Source organism: Daktulosphaira vitifoliae, unplaced genomic scaffold (assembly GCF_025091365.1).
Source record: "Daktulosphaira vitifoliae isolate Bord-2020 unplaced genomic scaffold, ASM2509136v1 Scaffold_2, whole genome shotgun sequence".
Classification (NCBI taxonomy): Eukaryota; Metazoa; Arthropoda; class Insecta; order Hemiptera; family Phylloxeridae; genus Daktulosphaira; species Daktulosphaira vitifoliae.
In genome coordinates, this window is record NW_026099573.1 from 35,712,082 (window position 1) to 35,731,283 (window position 19,202).

A 19,202-nucleotide genomic window follows, 5' to 3' on the forward strand; every position below is an offset into this window, starting at 1 on the left:
TTATATTTCTCCTTAATACTCTACCATTTTTAACTTTAATTAAATAAGATCTTGGACTATTTAATTTACTCACTACTTCACCTTTTTCAAAATTTTTATTTTTATACAAATACTTTGTCTCCTAATTTAAAAATTAAAGCACTTTTGTCATAGTATTGTTTTTGTTTCTGTTGATTTAAACGTATTTTCTCATTAGCATTATTATTTAATTTGGGTTTTTGAATTTCAATAGTGGTAGGTAATTTAGTGTGTAGGTTATGGTTTTATATTAACTGTAATAATCGTTTTACAAGTGTGCGTTCCTCCGTACTAGGAATTTCTTTTTTAATTATTTCCGTAGTTACAACATTCAGAAAAATTGATAAATATATGTCGCTCATTTGCAAGAACAATGACATAACTCAAAAATCGTCATTTTTGGGTTATTTACAAATAATAATTATTTAAGTGTTTCTCTTTATGGTACAAGAACGACATTATCAATTATACAAAAATTAGCCGCTAGATGGCAGTTGTGACGTTATTGCGTTATCATTTGTCATCCACTTGTTTTATTTCAATATTGTCTTATCTCAGTTAGTAAATTGCGGGCATACCGGCAAATTAAAACAAATTTTGGTAGAACGACATAATTTATATTAATACGTTATTGCTGCAAAGGTAAGAAAATAATATAATTTTTATTTGTCTTGAAAAGTGAATTATTTCGACTTATGACTTTATTGATAAAATAATTATTATAACTCACATTAGAATTATTAAGTTATATGTCACTCTTGCAGAAAACTTGATTTATCTTTAAGTGCCTATGAAAAATGATCTCTCGAGGAAAATTATTACTTAAATTGGCCAGTGTATCAACCAATCCACCAAAAGATGAAAATGTAAGCAATAATCAAGATATTTTTGAAAAACCTATACAAGAATCTTCTTTACAAGAGTCATCAAAATTGAATGGTATATAATATATTGCATTATAAATTGTAATAATATTATAACTATTTATTTCAAATAAATAATATTTTTTTATTTTAGTATCAAGTAGAATGTCATCATTATCATCGTCGTCGTCAAGTAGCAGTGAGTCGTCCTCTGATTCTTCGTCGTCATCATCATCTTCCTCTNAGAATGTCATCATTATCATCGTCGTCGTCAAGTAGCAGTGAGTCGTCCTCTGATTCTTCGTCGTCATCATCATCTTCCTCTAAATGGATAGATAAATGGAAGAGAAACATAGTTAAAAAGTTGAGAAATAGAGGACTATCATATGAATCACATGGTGCGAGTAAAAAGTTGAGAAAGGAAAGGCAGATGAAATCCCTATGTAAAGAGACTTAAATGTTCATCCAAGTTCAACAATGAACAAAGAAAAGAATTGTTTTCAGGATTTTGGGAGTTGGGTGATATTGAAAGACAAAGACAATTTATTGCAAATAGTATGCAGATCATTCAACCCAAGTATCGTTATATTCGTCTAGGTGGTACTAGAGGCCCAAGAAATAGTAATAATGCGTTTTATTTCATGTTAAAAGAAGAGAAAATAAGAGTATATAAATTATTTTACAAGAATACTTTAGATATCAATGATCGACCTATTCGCACAGTTTTAAAAACACCAAATAAAATAGCTAATGTTCTAATAGAAGGAAATAGAAGGGGAAAACATGGCCAACATGTTAAGGTAGACGATAACATAAGGGACGGTATCATGAAACATATTTCTTCAATACCAAAAATTGAAAGTCACTATGCAAGAGCAAACACTTCAAAACATTTTATTGATGGGAGTAAGTCTATTGCTGATATTCACAGGGATTATGTGGCTGATTGTAAGGAAAGAAATGTTACATTTGGCAACTATGTATTGTTTTATCGTATTTTCACTCACGATTTTAATATTTCATTTTTTCAACCAAAGAAAGACTTGTGTGATACACGTGTGGCTTATGACAATGCAATAGGTGAAGAAAAAAATGAGTTGAAAAATAATTATGAACAACACTTGGTAGAAAAAGATTTGTCAAGAACTGAGAAACTTGTTGATAAAGAAAAGTCAAATTTAATTATGGCTGTTTATGATGTACAAGCTGTGATGCCACTGCCAATAGGAGATGTTTCTACATTTTATTACAGGTTAAAGTTAAATGTTTTTAATTTCACTATTTATGACATGCAGAAAAATATTGCTGTTTGCTATGTATGGGATGAATCAAATGGAGGAAGAGGTGTAAATGAGTTGGGAACTTGTATATGGAAATATTTGGAAATGAAGTCCAATAAAAATGATGGGGATGTAATTTTCTATTCTGATAATTGTCCGGGCAAAATAAAAATAAATTCATATTTGCTTTATACATTCACGCAATTCGTCAATTGAAAAATATAAAAACAATCACACACAAATACCTTATAAAAGGACATACTCAAAATGAAGGCGATTCAATTCACTCCTTAATAGAGAGACAATGTAAAAAACAGTTAAAAAGTGGACCTCTTTACACTCCAGAAGCCTTTATTTCTATAATTCGTACTGCTAAAAAAACTGGAGAACCGTATCGCGTTCATGAATTATGCTACGAAGATTTTTATTATATAAAAAGTCTGTGTACTGAAATCGGTGTAAATATTACAAATAACACAGAGAATGAAGTAGTGAAGTTTACGAATATAAAAGTTCTGAAAGTTAAGAAGGAATCTCCATCATCCATTTTTTATAAAACATCATACTCTCAAACAGAATTCCAAGAAGCTGTTGTGATCAGAAGAAAAAAACCTGTAGCTGTTGAGTTAAAAAAAAAATTTTTCTGCAAAACCAAGGATCTCAGAAAAGAAAAAAGAAGACTTATTATACTTAGTTAAGAAAAATTTTATACCAAACTTTTATAAACCATTTTATGAACAATTATAAATATTCTGTAATATTATAATACTAATCTAATGTATTAATTCATCCATAAGTTAAAAAGTTACGTTTTTATTATTTAGAAATTATGTTTCGTGATATTATAATATAGTATCTACTTGTTGCGACTGACGTCGTAAACACACACAAAAAAAAAAAGAGAAAAAGAAGAAAGCACGATTCTATTATGCACGTTTTATTTAAAAAGAACAAGAATAGTCAACGAAAGGTTATAACACTGAAATATCACTAATTGTTGGGTGATAGAGTTGAAAAATGGTTCTCGTCGGTGAATGACAAAACTTCTCGAAAGAACTGCGGTGGTGATCCGATGGCGTCAAAACGGTCAAAACAGAAAACAATGGACGGTATCGGTGTCACGAAGATGACTGACTGGACGTATTATTGCGGCGGGGTATTCGACGCTAGGCATTTGTTGGACTTTACACCACGACGATAACGCGTGTGTGTAACGGTCCGGTTTACAGTGAAGCGGTGGCTGAGAAGGAGCTGATACGACCGCGGGATGTCAACGTGTGACAACGTATGTCAAATACTCCCCCACCAAGCCGCCTCTGTACTCTAAAAGCAAATTGAAATAGCGCATATGGCGTTCCGTTTTGGTCAAATATATTAAATAATAAGCCGCAATACTTACGTTGTATGTTTGATGGAGTGGCTGGTAATGCCCCACGGAGTGCGCGCAGCAGTGGGGAATTGTGAATATAGTCATCGCGCTTGGGGTGGGGGGGGGGGCTCTTACTCGGCCGGGGGCTTCGGCTGAGTTGGGGAGGTGGGACAGGAGAGGAATAGGTCAATTTCCCGTACCAGGCCGTCGTCCACCAGTTCCATCGGCGTCTCCGGCTGCTCCTCCTGTGCGGTGATGGCTGGTGTCGTCTCTAGTGCCGGCGCCACCAGAACCCCGACCACATATATGTCCGACGGGCGGCTAACGACAGTCGACGTCACTGCTGGAGCTGATGTTGGTGGTGGTGCTGCTGATGCTGCTGTTGTTGGCGCCGATGTTGTTGATGTTGATGTGGTAGTTTTTGTCATAACCGGTGTCCGCAGTGATGCAGTCGGGGTTATGGGCGGTGTAAGGTCCTCATCGACGACGACTCCCCAACGTCGGAGCATATACTCCTGGTACTTCTTCGTCCGGCGTTCCCGCTCGGACGGAGAGTAGTACCGAGGAGTTTTGCTGGTCGGAGGGGTAGACGTCGGTGCGGCCCTTACACTGCCCTTGGCGTACGGATGCTTCGGGCGGCGTGATGTCGGTGGGGCACTGTCTCTGGAAAGACAGTAGTGGCCGAGGGGAGGCGGTCGCCCGCGTATTGCTTGTGGTCTTTAGTTCTGCACTCGGCACAGAAAATGTTGTCACCAATATCAATTATTAAACAACAACTAGATTAAATTGTTCACAATTTGTTTTATAAAAAAAGAAGCAAAACTCGTACGCAACAAAACCAAAAATAACCAGTTAAGGTGTACGTCGGAAACGGAACAGAACGCAATATCCGTAATCCATATTCGGCGGCGACCTTATCTCAGTGTCAAGGGCGGGGAGACAACCGATGACAACCGATTGTCATATTAATAGCTGGACGGCTGATATCGAGAGAGACACGGGCGAGCGCCAGCCTAGAGCAAAAGGCGGTGCCCGGCTAGCTCAGTCGGTAAAGCACGAGACTCTTAATCTCGGGGTCGTGGGTTCGAGCCCCTCGTTGGACGCCAGATAACACGGCTGCTGGGGATTGACGGCCGGTTATAGAAAGTGTACCGGAAATCATGTGAAAAAAATAGGCACGGTAGGGGATTAGAACCCGCGACCCAATGCGTCGTATAGACAAACCTTACCACTAGGCCACCGTGCACTTATGATACAGATTCCGATACACTTTCATTTAGGTTGATAACGTGATGTGCGGCTAAGGGAAACACCGTGTCAGTGTCATCATTAATATTATGTACAACTGATTGTGATACAATATTAATGTTTTTGTTAGATAGCGAGCACTATTAACAATGATCTACTGGACCAGTTGTCACAAACACTGTTGATTATATTATATCGCTTGACAGCTGATCTCTAGCGTCTTTGCTCTAATCACCCCCTCGTCCACCCAACACGGTAAATCGACGGTCTACTTGTTTATTGTCAGCCGGGTACAGTTCATGGACGTACATCAGTGAGTTAATATTTTTATGCATCTGAGAGGTGACGACTTGGGCCACACAACGGATTGTGGAGTCGCCACCCTCATGGCTCCATTGCAAAAGGAAATCGGGTCGCCAACCTCTTAGGCGAGGGTCTTGATCATAAAAAGAACAACACCCGGACCANCGAGGGTCTTGATCATAAAAAGAACAACACCCGGACCATAAGTGGATTTAAGAAAAAAAAATAAAAAATAATAAGAAAACCAATAATATGCACTTTGATGAAACAAAGTGGATTAAAAAAAATTATATATATATATACTAAAATTTAAAGTGTTGTTGTAGACTATAATACGCTGATACCTTGTAAATATAACAATATGTTTGTTTGATGTCACCAGTGGTGGACATACTTTAGTATGTCGAAGACCGTTACCTTAAAACTAGAGAGAATTATTTAAAGGAAAAAAAAATAAGATACACGTGAATATTGAAGATATTCACGCAATAAAAAGATTTTTTGTTGATTAAGAAAATTAAGGGGATTTTATTAAATTATTACAATTAAGTTAATAGTGGACAAAACCCGAAGGCAAAAACCACTCTGCAAATTAAGGGACAAAAGAGAAAAAAAAAACAATTATTTAGACAAAAAAAATTTTAACCTACAACTTTTAAATATTACACATGAAGTGTCTTCCGCATCGGAACAAGTTCATGTACTCTGGACGCGGCGGATAATTTCTGTAATCTGGCCGGCCGGACCGTACTTGGGCACTGCGGGAATAATATATATATATATATATATTAAATATACATGACACACCACTGACCAATAACCTTATAAACAGCAATGCTAAAATTATATACAGCTCATAACAAAATAAATTTACAACAGAAAAAAGGGCTCAAAACAATATAAAATAAAATACGATACCCAGTCCCGGATGGGACTCATCCTAAGATGGGGATCTCGGCCCCGGAAATGGCCGACGCCTTGCTGAATCAATACATGATTTTTACACGACGAACACAAAAAAAAACTATTATTGGCTACACGCACACAGCAAAATATACCACGACGGTGGTTCAAAGGGAAGAGAGCCCGAAAAATTGCTACACACCGGGCGAGACACAACGATGACGACGATTACGTTTGGGAGAGGGTATCGGCTTAACAATTTACAAAATATAAAACAGATAAAAATATGAACAATATTAAAATTATACAGGTATTGACAGTATATGTGTCATATAAGGAACGATTATTAAACTGATAAAGAATATTGTGTGTATAGCGTTCACCTTGACAGCAACAGTACAGTTTTCTGATTACACGGCCGGATATAACGTACGCGCGCCCATTAGCAAAGAAAAACAGTAAATCTATCTATATCATAAAATTCATATTTTGTCACGTTACACATCATCATTTTGTTGCAAGCACTTTCGCTTGGATGGGCAATTGTTCGGCCATTGTACGCCATAATTTGAGTTTTGTATTTTTTTTTTATGTTATTTATTATGTAAGGTTTCAGCCAAAACAGAGGGCCTACTATTTACCCACTGCTCAGGACAGTGACCTAGTAGCCGCGCCAAGCAAGATAGTACTTGTTGACGGAGCTACTAGGTTTTGATAAAAAAAAAAAAACAAATGTTAATAAAAAGATAAAGGCGATGTATAATATAATATTTTTTCTTTTTAATTATTGAAAATTTATAATTATTATTTTAAATATGTATATATATTCATAAGGAAAGAATAATAGAAAAGGAAGCAAAAAGAGGTGCTATATACACAATATTAATAATGGGGTAGAACAGGGGGAGTTTTATTGATACTTGTCGTTGGTTATTTCTTGAGGAGTGACAGCCCACCACCGGCCATAGTTATGCCTTACATCATCATCATCATCATTGGCATCTCAACGTTTTATTTAAAAAAAAAAACGGAGGACAAAAAAAAAATGTATAAAAAAAAACGTGGTTTTCATAACAAAAAAATATAGACAAAATTCGACTTGTAGTGCCCGGTGATTGTGACGCCGGGTGGTGGTGGTACTAACTTTTAACACGCTAATTGAGAAGAAATACAACAATATTGGTACAGGTGCACAGTGTACGGTCAGCTGATGACAGATAGACCGGTTGACTAGTTGAGGTTATCACATACACAACTACTAAAATACTTTACACCTTCTGTACACACCTCTAATTGATAAAATTTATAAAAAAAAACTAGTCAAATTCTGCAACATTACAATTATTTTGTTTTAATTGAGTTTAACAATTTGTTTTATGCCGCTTCGTTGGCTATTAGTATTTAAGGCCCCTCCGCTACCCGTTAATTTTTAAGGTACTCATTGAAGAACTTTTAATATATGGTTATTTGTTAATTAATTATTGCCTACTCTCGTTATTTGTTGGATTTGCGGTTAGCCGGGATCCTCCTTGCTGACCCCTCTAGCATGCTTCAATAGTAGTGATTTGAACAGTCTTAAGATAAGACGGCATTCTAGTGTGGTGTACAACTAGTCGAAGACGTAACTACTTAGTACAAATCAGTTTTTATCTAAATAACCGGAAAGTCGTCATTTTTCCTTCAGTGATAGTAAATAATGGTTATCTATTCTTTCCTCGCTATTAGATCGAGAATGAGGTAGTTTTCCTTTATTCAATAAAACCAAAGGTTTTTAAATTAAATTTTCCATAAATAATTACATTAAAATCAGTGTTGGTACAATTTTGAGTTTATAATACTTAACTTAACTTTACCAATAATACGAAATCACAACAATTTTACTCATATATTCAACTTATTTTTGTTTTATTTTAAAAGAAACAAATATATTGACGCGGTCGCACGTGGGTCGCAACCAAATTTACCAGTCGTCTTCTTGGGAACCAACCAGGTAGATCCACCCCAGCCAGGGTTGGAGTTTCAGCAGACGGACGAAATGGAAATGGAGGAGTCAGTCCTGGATGCACCACCCCTTGTCGTTCCAGAATTCCCCGAGCTGGAGCTTATTACAGCAAACCAGTCACCCTAGGCTCGAAAGGTTAGCCGACCGGTCGGACTGGAGGGGGAGTATGACGAGGTCGCATTGCACTTCCGGCTTTACCGCTGGATGGCGACTGCGACACAGCTACCTCTCCTCGTCTCACAGGTCGCGCGACGCCGAGCGACCGCGGGTAACGAGAACCGGTCCGGTGATGTACCAAGCATTAACATTAACATTTTTGTCTACTTCCTCCTGGAAAACTGATCTTGTTTTATATACTCTTATGTATAATAATTTAAAATATGCTAAAATAAATTTAACCACGGTGTTATAATTTATTTATTACTATTTTATTACTATTCAATATAATATCAATCTTAATAGTCTCAACAATATTTATACTAAATAATTACCTATTATATCAGTCTTACTTTAAGAACTCAATAATTTAGGTAAAGAGAGAAGTATAACCCTTTGGATCACGGTTGGTAACGCGTTGTTACGAGTACCATTGCAAAGGATCAAAGAGATTTTAAGAGAAGCCAGTTATTTAGCAAGTATTACTATTTATCTTATTAAATAAAAAGTATAATCACATTATTTATTTATTTAAATTAGCTGAAGCACCCCCAACTTTACTTTAAGCATCCCCAAGTTCCACGTATTTGTAATATCAAATATTTATTTATTTATATTCTCAATACGGCACATGCCCAAATTTCAGTATAATAAACTTAACTTAAATGTACAATAATAATATAAATAATAAAGCTGATGGGTCCTTATTAGCAATACTCATCATTCTATAAAATGGCTAATTTTTTAGGTAATTGGTATTACATTTAGGTACAGAAAAAAAAATTAATTGACGTGCGTGAAAAGATGGAACTTTAAATTTGATTAGCTCTTATAGTTCAGGAGAGTCTATATGACCATCAATAAGACGCCTGAGGAAAGTTAGATTAGCTTCAAGTCTCCTGTCAGCTAACGTAAGCAAACCGAGTTGATGTATTATTGAATTTTTAATTTATATGATGCAAAGTTAAAAATTTATGTTGCACTCGTTTAACTTGCATCATATCACATGCAGTAACTGGATCCCAAACAATCAAACCATATTCTAAATACAAAAGAACAATACAAAGTCTTTAAAGAAGATACTAATTTAAAATCATAACAAATTCGCCTAATAAAACCTAAAGTCTTAAAAGCTTTGCAACACATTTTGTCTAGGTGAGCATGAAAATTTAATTCCCGATCGAAAACAATACCCAAATCAGTAATCATATTGCACGAAGATAACAATATATTATCATTAACCCTATACAAGTAATTAATATGATCACGAGTTCTATAAAACAACATTGAATGACATTTTGAAATATTCAGCTCCAACCCACGATTTTTAGCCCAATTTACCAGAGAATTAAGATCGTACTGTAATAATAAGCAATACCTAAATTAATTAATTTTTAAAAATAGTTTGACGTCATCAGCAAAGAGAAGGAAACGGCAGTTAACAAGTGAACTTTTAATATCATTGATAAATAATGTAAATGATAAGGGAGAAAGATGTCCACTTTGTGGAACACCAAAAGGTACATCAATCATGTCTGATTTTATATCATGTACCTTAACAAACTGCTTACAGTCTCGTAGATAACCACAACAATAATAGTTTACCAAAACCTAAATCTATCAGCACTCTCATTAATAACTTATGATCAACGCGATCAAAAGCCTTATTAAAGTCTGTGTAAATTACATATACTTGTGAGCGATTCATTAAGCCTCAAATATGTAATTAGTTAAAACTAGACTGCTTGTAGTCGTTGAGCGACCAGGGCGAAATCCATGTTGCTTAATTAAAACCAAATTAATAGTTGGGTCAATAGAATGCAATACTAATAATCAAAAAGTTTGACTATATGGCTAGATAATGAAATTGGTCTATAGTTACTAACATTAGAACTATCTCCAGACTTAAGTACTAGTGTTACGTCACCAAGCTTAAATAGATCTAGGTAGATACCTTCATCTAGTGATTTACGAAAAATAAGCCATAATGAATACGATAAAGACAAACGTAATATGAACAGAAATTCATCAGAGATACCATCTGGTCCTACTGATTTGTTACGGTACAATTTATTTAGTTCTAATTCGACATCACTAACATTAAAAAAACAATTGCTTGGAAGATCATAATATAAATGTGAAGAAACTGACGTATTATCAATATCACTGGACTGAGCATATACCGAAGAGAAATGTTTAGAAAATAGATTAGCAACTTCTATACTATTAGTACTAGTAAACCCATTCAAATTAATTGTTTTAGGAATTGACTGTTAAGATTTACTCTTTCTAACAAAGTTCCAAACATTTTTTGGATTAATACAAAAATTAGATTCAGTCTGTTCAATAAATTTTTCGATAAAAATTTGTATTTTGAACGTAGTAGAGAAAACTTTTGGAATCGAGTGAATTACGTGTTGCCTTAAAAATGGCGTGGGCTTTTCTTTTTTGGAACACTGTATCAATCAAATCCTTAGAAAACCATCTAGGAAAATTAGATTTATTATAGTTAACACGTAGAACCCAGTGAAGAATAGAGAAGTGAAATGCATCATACAAAGTTGATGTTGCTGAATTAACGTCTAGTTGAGTAAAAGTATCCAACTAATTATAAGATAGGAAAAAATCTGTAATACGTGAATAATCTGCTTTCGTAAAATTAAAATATGATTCAAAAGCATGAAAAAATGGGATTTTTTTAATTATTGGGTAATCAATAGCTAATGCAGGATGATATCGATCTTTAGGAACAATTGGATCGTGCACCATATTAACTTTAAAGAGATTCTTATTTGTAAATATAAGATCAAACATTGAATTGTAAACGTTAAAAACATTATTAACTTGATAAAAGTTAAAGAAAGCAAAAATATCAGGAATATGCTGTTTTCGGTAGCCATTGAATAGAAAATACCTAAATTATCATTAGACCAATGAATATTAGGTAAGTTAAAATCACCATATAGAATAAAACTATGGGTGCTATAACAACAAACTAGATTTTAATTGTGCTAGAATAAGTATCATAAGATTGAATAGGAGAGTTAGGAGGAAAATATACACCACCAACTATAAAATTTTCATTATTACAACTAAAACTAACATAACTTTGTTCAATACTTAAATTAGAGATAGAAACAATTTGTGAATGAAAATCTTTATGTGCAGCATTAAGGACACCACCTCCTCTAGTACAATTACCATTAAAATACGTCTATCACATCGGTAAACATTATAATTATCCAAACATAATTCAGAATCAAATATAACAGAATTAATCCAGGTTTCTATTAAAACAAGAATTACATAATTAAAGCTGGCAAGATTACACTTAAGAGTAAAAAATTTAGTACTAAGACCACAACAGTTTTGGTAAAAACCAAACGGAACATTATGAGTTAAGTTATAATTTACATTACTAGACATATTATCATTCGACGTAGCTAATTGTAGGTAAATCACGAGGACAAGACTTATTAATTTTAAAATTGTAGAAATCTAATATAAAAGTACTGAGAGTGTACTTGGCATTTATCATAAAAATATACATGCTCATGCAAACCTAGTGTACATGGCTGACATATGAAAGTTGAGAAATTTGCTGAATCTTAGCATATATACGTAGATTTGTTTCACCTTGAGCTGTACAAGACAACAGATCATTGTGACAAGCACGTAATAGTTGTCGTTCAAATTTGGTTTTATCCTTGACAAGATTAAAACCATTTTGGAATTCAGTACCTGACCCCTTAACCTGGTTGTATGGTACAGCAAATATTGTGCTTCCTCTTTGTTAGTATATATTAGCTTAAGTGGGCGGGTAATACCTGGACGTGGTTTCCCAATCCGATTGAATTTGAGATTCGTTGGAAGGTAATTTCTAATCGGCAACAAAATATTTTTAATCATGGATTCATCGTGTAGAACTCTCTCAGAACCAGTTAAAGAGGTAGACTCTAATACACCATAAGCAATCACATTGGAAGAACAACGATCTCGTTCAAATAATTCTTGCAAAATCTGGCTAGTTATTGTGGATGGGTTAGCAGACGAGTTGTTCTCTTCAAGACTACTAATTTTCGCCTTAAGTGAACCAATATCTCTTTTGAGTATTATATTCTCTGCTTTCAGTTCACTCACTTGCTCAGAAACTTTTAATATTTCTGCTTTAAGTGTATTGAACTGCAAAGATTGCGTGTCAGAAAGTGCTTTATTGGAGGCGAGGACTTCAGCTTTGAAGGACAAAATAATTTGCATTAAATCTTCATTAGAAGTAGTACTTGAAGATCTCGTACTAACACCAGAACGGACAGCAACTTTTTTTGAAGTTGCATTGGTTGCACCAGGAGAAGACATATTAAAAAAAGTACTCGCGGTTAAATTCTTCAAAGTAAGCCACTAGAGGTTAGTCTCCAACAAGTGGAAAAAGAATCTAGCTAATGTTCTAACCGGGTGTTAAAGTCACTGTAAAAACAGCTGGTAACGTACGTTGATAGTAGCAATATTATCAAAAAAACATTATCAAAATGATAATACGATTTAATATACGAAAAGACGTAATTATTAAGTTACTTATACTTGCATATAACAAACCAACGAAGATTACCACGACGCACAATTGAACACAAAACTATACTTAATACTTTAAACAACAATTATAAATATTTATTAGTATATACCAATTGAAATTGTTATAAGGACTGTAAGTAACAAAATCTATATTATATGTTATAATTATGTATTATATAACTAATACTAATTAGTAATTACTGTAAATATTTAGTAAATATGTAATATGTATGTGATTTGTAATTGTAGCACCCCCAAGATTTAAACTCTAATTGCGCCACTAGTATCCCGTCGTCTATGGCCCTGAGACTAGAATGTCGTAACGCAGTCACCCAACCCTGCTCACCTCTCACCGACAACAATATTTTCCTGTAAGATTTTATTTTTGGTTTTCGTATCCGTACACGCGTGCCTGTCATCAATTATATATATATGCGACGTGAGAAACCGACCCTTAGGGTGAAAGAGGTCAAAAATGAGATTTTTATAGATTTGTATAGAAAATAATACGAGGAATCTAATGGCGCAGACCGCAAGTCAATCCGAGTAAAACTCATGAAGTTATTCCGAGAAAAACGCAAAAAACGTTGAAAGTATTAAAATTTGTTTTTTACTTTTAAGATTTTTGCTGATAGATGAAAAATTGATGCTATTAGAAGTAAAATTTTACAATAAATACAATGGCGTGGGTTTCAGGTCTATATCTTGACATCCAAAAAAGTTATTTGCCTATGAAAGATGATCATATGTATAGAAAGATACTGAAATACATGATTTAATTTTATTATAATGAAAACAATTTTTTACACAAAAGACATTGCCAAAGCAGACTTGGGGTGACAATATTTCACAATATTATCTTTTAAATATTTATACCGTACAGGTGAAATTCCTTGAGGAAAAATTTCTTTTGGCCAACTTCGAAATAAAAATTTTTTCCCTGGTGAAATGCTGACAATTTGAATTCGTATTCCTACATCATCGAGCGATGTTTGGCACAGAACTGTGCCTGGGTATTTTTTATCGAAAGTAAAGTGATAATACTTTCTAATTTTTGGAACTCTTTTCCAATTTTTTTTCACAAAAAAAGTATTCCAATCGAATACATTGATTAATAATCTTCCATCTTCAGTGCCAGTGACTATTGGTATGTTAACTCCTGACTCTAAAGTTGATTGTTGAATTACCCGGGAAACATCATTAAGATCATGGGTTTCTTCTACGCGCAGACGTATATTTTCNGTTTCTTCTACGCGCAGACGTTTTTCTATTAGCCCAAAAGCCCAATCGACTGAAAATTTGGTATGGCCAACAGGTAAGAAGTTCAACGTGATTTTGTGGTTCAAGCCAATTAGAACTCGAAATAATAAATAGTAAATCATTGAATGATTTTTGTTCTGAGCGCAACAGTTGTCCGCATGCAAACTGAGTTCAGTTTCACCACAGCTATCACGTTCTATAAAATCATGTAAATAACTAATGACGGAATTAGCTCCCTTACCCGATTCTACGCTCTCAGGAATCAGATAATTACCCTGATGGTTGAGAGTATCGTTCATAACGCCAAACAGTCCAATTTTATATGGCGTTAAAAAGTATAATGGTCCTGGTTGCTGTGGTAAAGTAGGGACGTGTATTTGTTGAGCGAAATCAAAACTGTAGTGAATTATCCCTTCGAACGTACAATGAAGACCAGATTCAGCATTTTTAAGAATAGTTTCTTTTTTACCATCTAGGAGTTGAGAATACTCGTTGGCAATGATTTAACACAAAAACAACATCTCCACGTTTGATCAACAACTAAACCGAACCGCGTTGATCCCTTCCGGTAGATAAGGAAAACAGCGATAATTACGGTGAACAGACCTTACTACTATAACTCGATTATTTTCCTACTATAGAGCCAAATAACAATAAAACAAGCTTGTAAGGCTACTCAAAATGTTCTTTTGGCATCATAGAACACATTTCCAGCAAAAATTAATTTTTGACAAAAATGTATTTTTTCACCTAAAATTACGTTTTTCTCGAAAACTTGTTTTTCACCCTAAGGGTCGGTTTCTCACGTCGCGTCACATATATAAACAAATTTTTATTTTGACTGACCAATACCGCTCGCTTTAAATTTGTCTAAAAAGCTTTAGACAAATTTAATCAATATGATTGTTAAAATTTAGGGTAGAATATAGTATAATACCCAAATTTTTTATTTTTTGACAACTTCGAACTCTTCGTTGTCTATAACATATCTGTTAGCTAAAGGATTACGACCATGGTAAAACGATATTAGCTTACATTTATCAGCACTAACTTTTAATCCATTCTTAACACACCATTTCATAAATCTATCCAGGTCTTTTTGCAGTTTATAATAATCGTCTATAGATTTAACTACTTTAAACAACTTTAAGTCGTCCGCAAACATTAAAAATTTACTATGTTTGAAAACAGTCACTAAATCAATAATAAGTATTAAAAAGAACAGGGGATAAATGACCTCCTTGTGGTAAACTGGAGCTGACAGATACAGGATCAGATAAATCATTACATATTTTAACTAATTGAGTCCGGTTGGTTAAGTATGAGGTTATCCATATACTACTCAACTTGTTTATCAACAGTTTATGATCAACCGTATCAAAAGCTTTCCTTATATCGGTATAAATTGCATCTATTTGAAAACCCTTTGATACGTTGTCTACTAAATACTAGAAGAATAATATCAAATTGGTTTATATAAATTTGTTTTTCCTAAAGCCACGTTGTTCTTCAATTAAATTTTGCTTCAGCGTAGAAGTTAATACTGGTTCAACCATATTTTCAAATAGTTTAAGAGAGAGCTTAACTTGCACACTGGACGATAATTTAAATTCGACGAACGGTCACCTGATTTCCATATCGGGGACACGTAGCAAACTTTCTGAACTCTATGGAAAATATCAATGTCTAAAGACCAATTAAAAATTTTAAAAATTGAATAAGTTAATGCATAACGACAGTTCTAAAGAAATATAGCTGGAACCATATCTGGCCCAGGTACTGGATCGTTTTTTAACTCTCCAAGCCCATGAAAAATTTGCGCTAATATAAAAGAGCATTTAAATAAATTGGAATTTCCTGAGGAATTGTAATTTACACTAGGCGTTTGACTGACTTCAGGGACAAAAACAAAGGAGAAGTATTTACCGAATAATTTTGCCTTAGCTTTATTATATCAGCCTCATTATTATTAAACACCATTAATGGAGGTAACTTATTTTTATTATTACTATCTTTAATAAACATCCAAAACAATCGTGGGTTTCTCATTAATTGGTTTTTGTGTAAAATCAATAAAATTACTATAACAAATTTTAGTCATGCGTTTACATTTAGCTTTGATATGAGAAAACTTAATATAATCACTATGATAATTGGATACTTTAAAAATTTTGAGTGCTGTTTTTTTTTTGTTTTACCATGTTTCTTAACTCAGCATTAAACCATGAAGGAAATTTATTATTGTCCATATAATAATTAGGTACGTGTCTTGTAATTATATCTTTTAGAATAGAATAAAATTTTCTAACAGCGGTGTCAATGCATTTATTTAAGAATAATTTGTCCCAATCTATTCTATGTAATTCTGAAGAGATTATATTATAATTCGCTTTTTTAAAGTTAAAAATCTCACTACCCGCAGCATTAATTGAACTAGATTTGTTAACAACATTGAATATGGTTAATGCCGGATGGTAATCATTTAATGGAACAAGGGATGTCTCACTTACTTTTACAATAGTATTAATATTGTTCGAAAAAATTAAATCTAGTTATGAATCAAACTTATTGAAAAACATATTAAGTTGACAGAAACTGAAAAATGAGAAATTATTTAATAATATTTCAGATTGATCTAAAAAGTGTACCTTTGTAAGTTAACTCACTTTGATCACTACAAAAATATATCTTTGACAAATTATAATCTCCAAGAAAAATTAAGGGGGTATTCAAGTCTAGGGGCATGAATTTCAGGTAATTTTTAAAGTGTCATAAAAAAAAGCAATTAATATTTTTACCGTCCATTTTTTTAATTAGTTATTTATTAACATTACAAAAATATAGAAAAAAATCAAAAGATAAAAATTTAAAAATTAACAGTTGATGAAGTGGGAGTCTTAAAAAATTGGCACATGACTATACCCACGATTTCAACCCTTCTAGCAATCTGAAACCAAAAAAAAAAAAATATTATTAATCTAGAATAATGTCGTAATGTCTGGAATTACGGAAAAGTTCGAAAAAAATTTTCACGAAATAGCGACTGTCTGAAAAAAAAAATGTTTGTACCACTTTTGTTGACTGTTTCGATTTTTTTAAAAAAGTAAAAATTGAAAATGGAAAGTTCAAACATAGGCAAGTCTATAAAGAAGACTCTTTAAACATTTCAGGTAAATCGGTCCAGTAGAACCTGAGAAATCGTGAGAATCGTTTTGAAAAAGACAGTTTTGAGAAAATCGCGTTTAAAGTTTTTCGTAGTCTAAGTTATGAAATGATATTTTAGACTTACATTTATTCAATCTGCCAAAATGACATATTTTTGAATAGTCAAACTTTGAAAATATATATATAAAAAAAAAAAATCGATTTTTTTAAATTTCTAGACTAGCATACCCCTTAAACGAGTATTATCACTAACGGTGGACAATACCTGTTCAATGGCTTTAATATGGTCAATGTAATAACAAGGAGGACTCGATGATGGGAAATAACAGATTCTAACTTATCAGTTGCATTAAATTTTATATGCACAAACAAATGTTCGAAGCGTCGATAAAGACCGGTATACACCAAGTTTGGTACCTTTTTCGTACACAAACTGTAACTCCACCACCTCTACTACATTTACTTGTATCCGGATATCTATCTACACCATATATAGTAAAATCGTCAAAACCCAGTTCACTATCAGTAATGTCACTGTGTATCCAAGTCTCGACAAGCCCAAAATAATCATAGTTTAACTGAGAAATATTGCAACGGAGTGTATTTAATTTTGTTCTTAGACCCCTTACATTTTGATAATATCCCACATTGCAATTTCAATATATTTATATTGTCAAAATATTCTTACAAAATACTTTTTAAAATATTTTGAAGCAAGTATTGTGACAAAATCCCATAAATATAATAAAAAATATATTCTATTTGAAATATTACCACAATAGGCTCACAAAATAATTTTTTAAGTATTTGTTTATGTATATTTTGAGAATATATTAAAGAAAATAAATACAGAATATTACGTTAAAAATATTTCTATAATGTGCTTAAAAAATATCTTTTTAAATATTTAACTTGAAATATTATACAATATATTATCAATATAATTTTTTGAAATATTAAAAATATATATCTTGATAGCCAACTGAGGTAACTTAAAGATAGACAAGTTACACCCTTGGATGTTATTGATATCTAGTTATATAATACTTATGTATTATATAACAGGTCAAAGCAAATTTTGAGTCTGGGCTTTTAATACTAAATTATTAATACTTTTCGATCATAGTATGTGATCTACAATATTTATTATCACCAATATTAACATTTCGCTGTACAAAAAAACATAAAATAAATATAGTCTGTGTGAACATTCATTAATTCGCAAATTACTGTGGCCGAGTTGGTGCGTTTATACGCTACCAAAAGTAATTTCCACGGTCTTTATTTGCAATATTCAGTTACACCTGCACGTTTCACCCGTTAGCTTATCACACCATGTATAGAGTTTTTTATAAGCTTTCAGAATATGTATAGAAAATATCTGGACTATTGTTACGAGAGTAACAAATAGAATAAAATAAAATAGTATTGCCGAATAATTAATTAGTTTATTAAAATAAAAGTAATAGTAATCGCACAATAGTTGTCAAATGACTAACGATGCTCTGAATTACAACAGTCGCAGTCGGCCCACTTTCCGGTTTTGCAATACCGAAAAAAATACTTTATAAACACATTCTTTTAGGCCGACCTCAATTACAATTCTGTTGAATGTGATATACCACCGACTCGAAAACACCTCAATGGTCGGGGTACCCAGTATTTTCGCCTAAGTGGACACGACTTGCTTTTACTTAACTAAAGGAAACAATATTCTTTGACAACACAAATGTAAATTTTATTATGACGAAATACAATATTATACAAACTATAGTTAACTGGTTTATATGCAACCTGGTTACTTCAATTCTTCGTAGACCAAGACCAGACACGCTTCTCCACACCATAAATTCGTGGATGGGCATCCAAATCCACCTTTGATATTGAAGTGACGATCACGGAACTCTAGGTTGTGGGCTCTCAAGTTGAGGCACTCACCGTCCGTCATAGGATCGTCCCAGCATAGGTGCCAAACACATACTCGCCGTACGCCACGACGCGCAACAATTTCGATCGCGTTTACCGGTTGTATACAAGTGGCGCTACAAATGATCGGCGGCCAAACA

The 19,202-nt window shown here is 33.4% G+C and overlaps 1 protein-coding gene and 1 non-coding gene across 2 annotated transcripts in view; one reads left to right on the forward strand and one right to left on the reverse strand.

Moving 5' to 3' along the window:
* LOC126899802 (uncharacterized protein DDB_G0289917-like) overlaps positions 1-19,202 on the reverse strand; it is a 145,235-nt gene that overhangs the window by 108,830 nt on the left and 17,203 nt on the right. The gene's annotated exons all lie outside the window — the stretch shown is intronic.
* On the forward strand, positions 4,561-4,633 carry Trnak-cuu (transfer RNA lysine (anticodon CUU)). The gene has a single exon. It is a non-coding gene; the product is annotated as a tRNA-Lys (tRNA).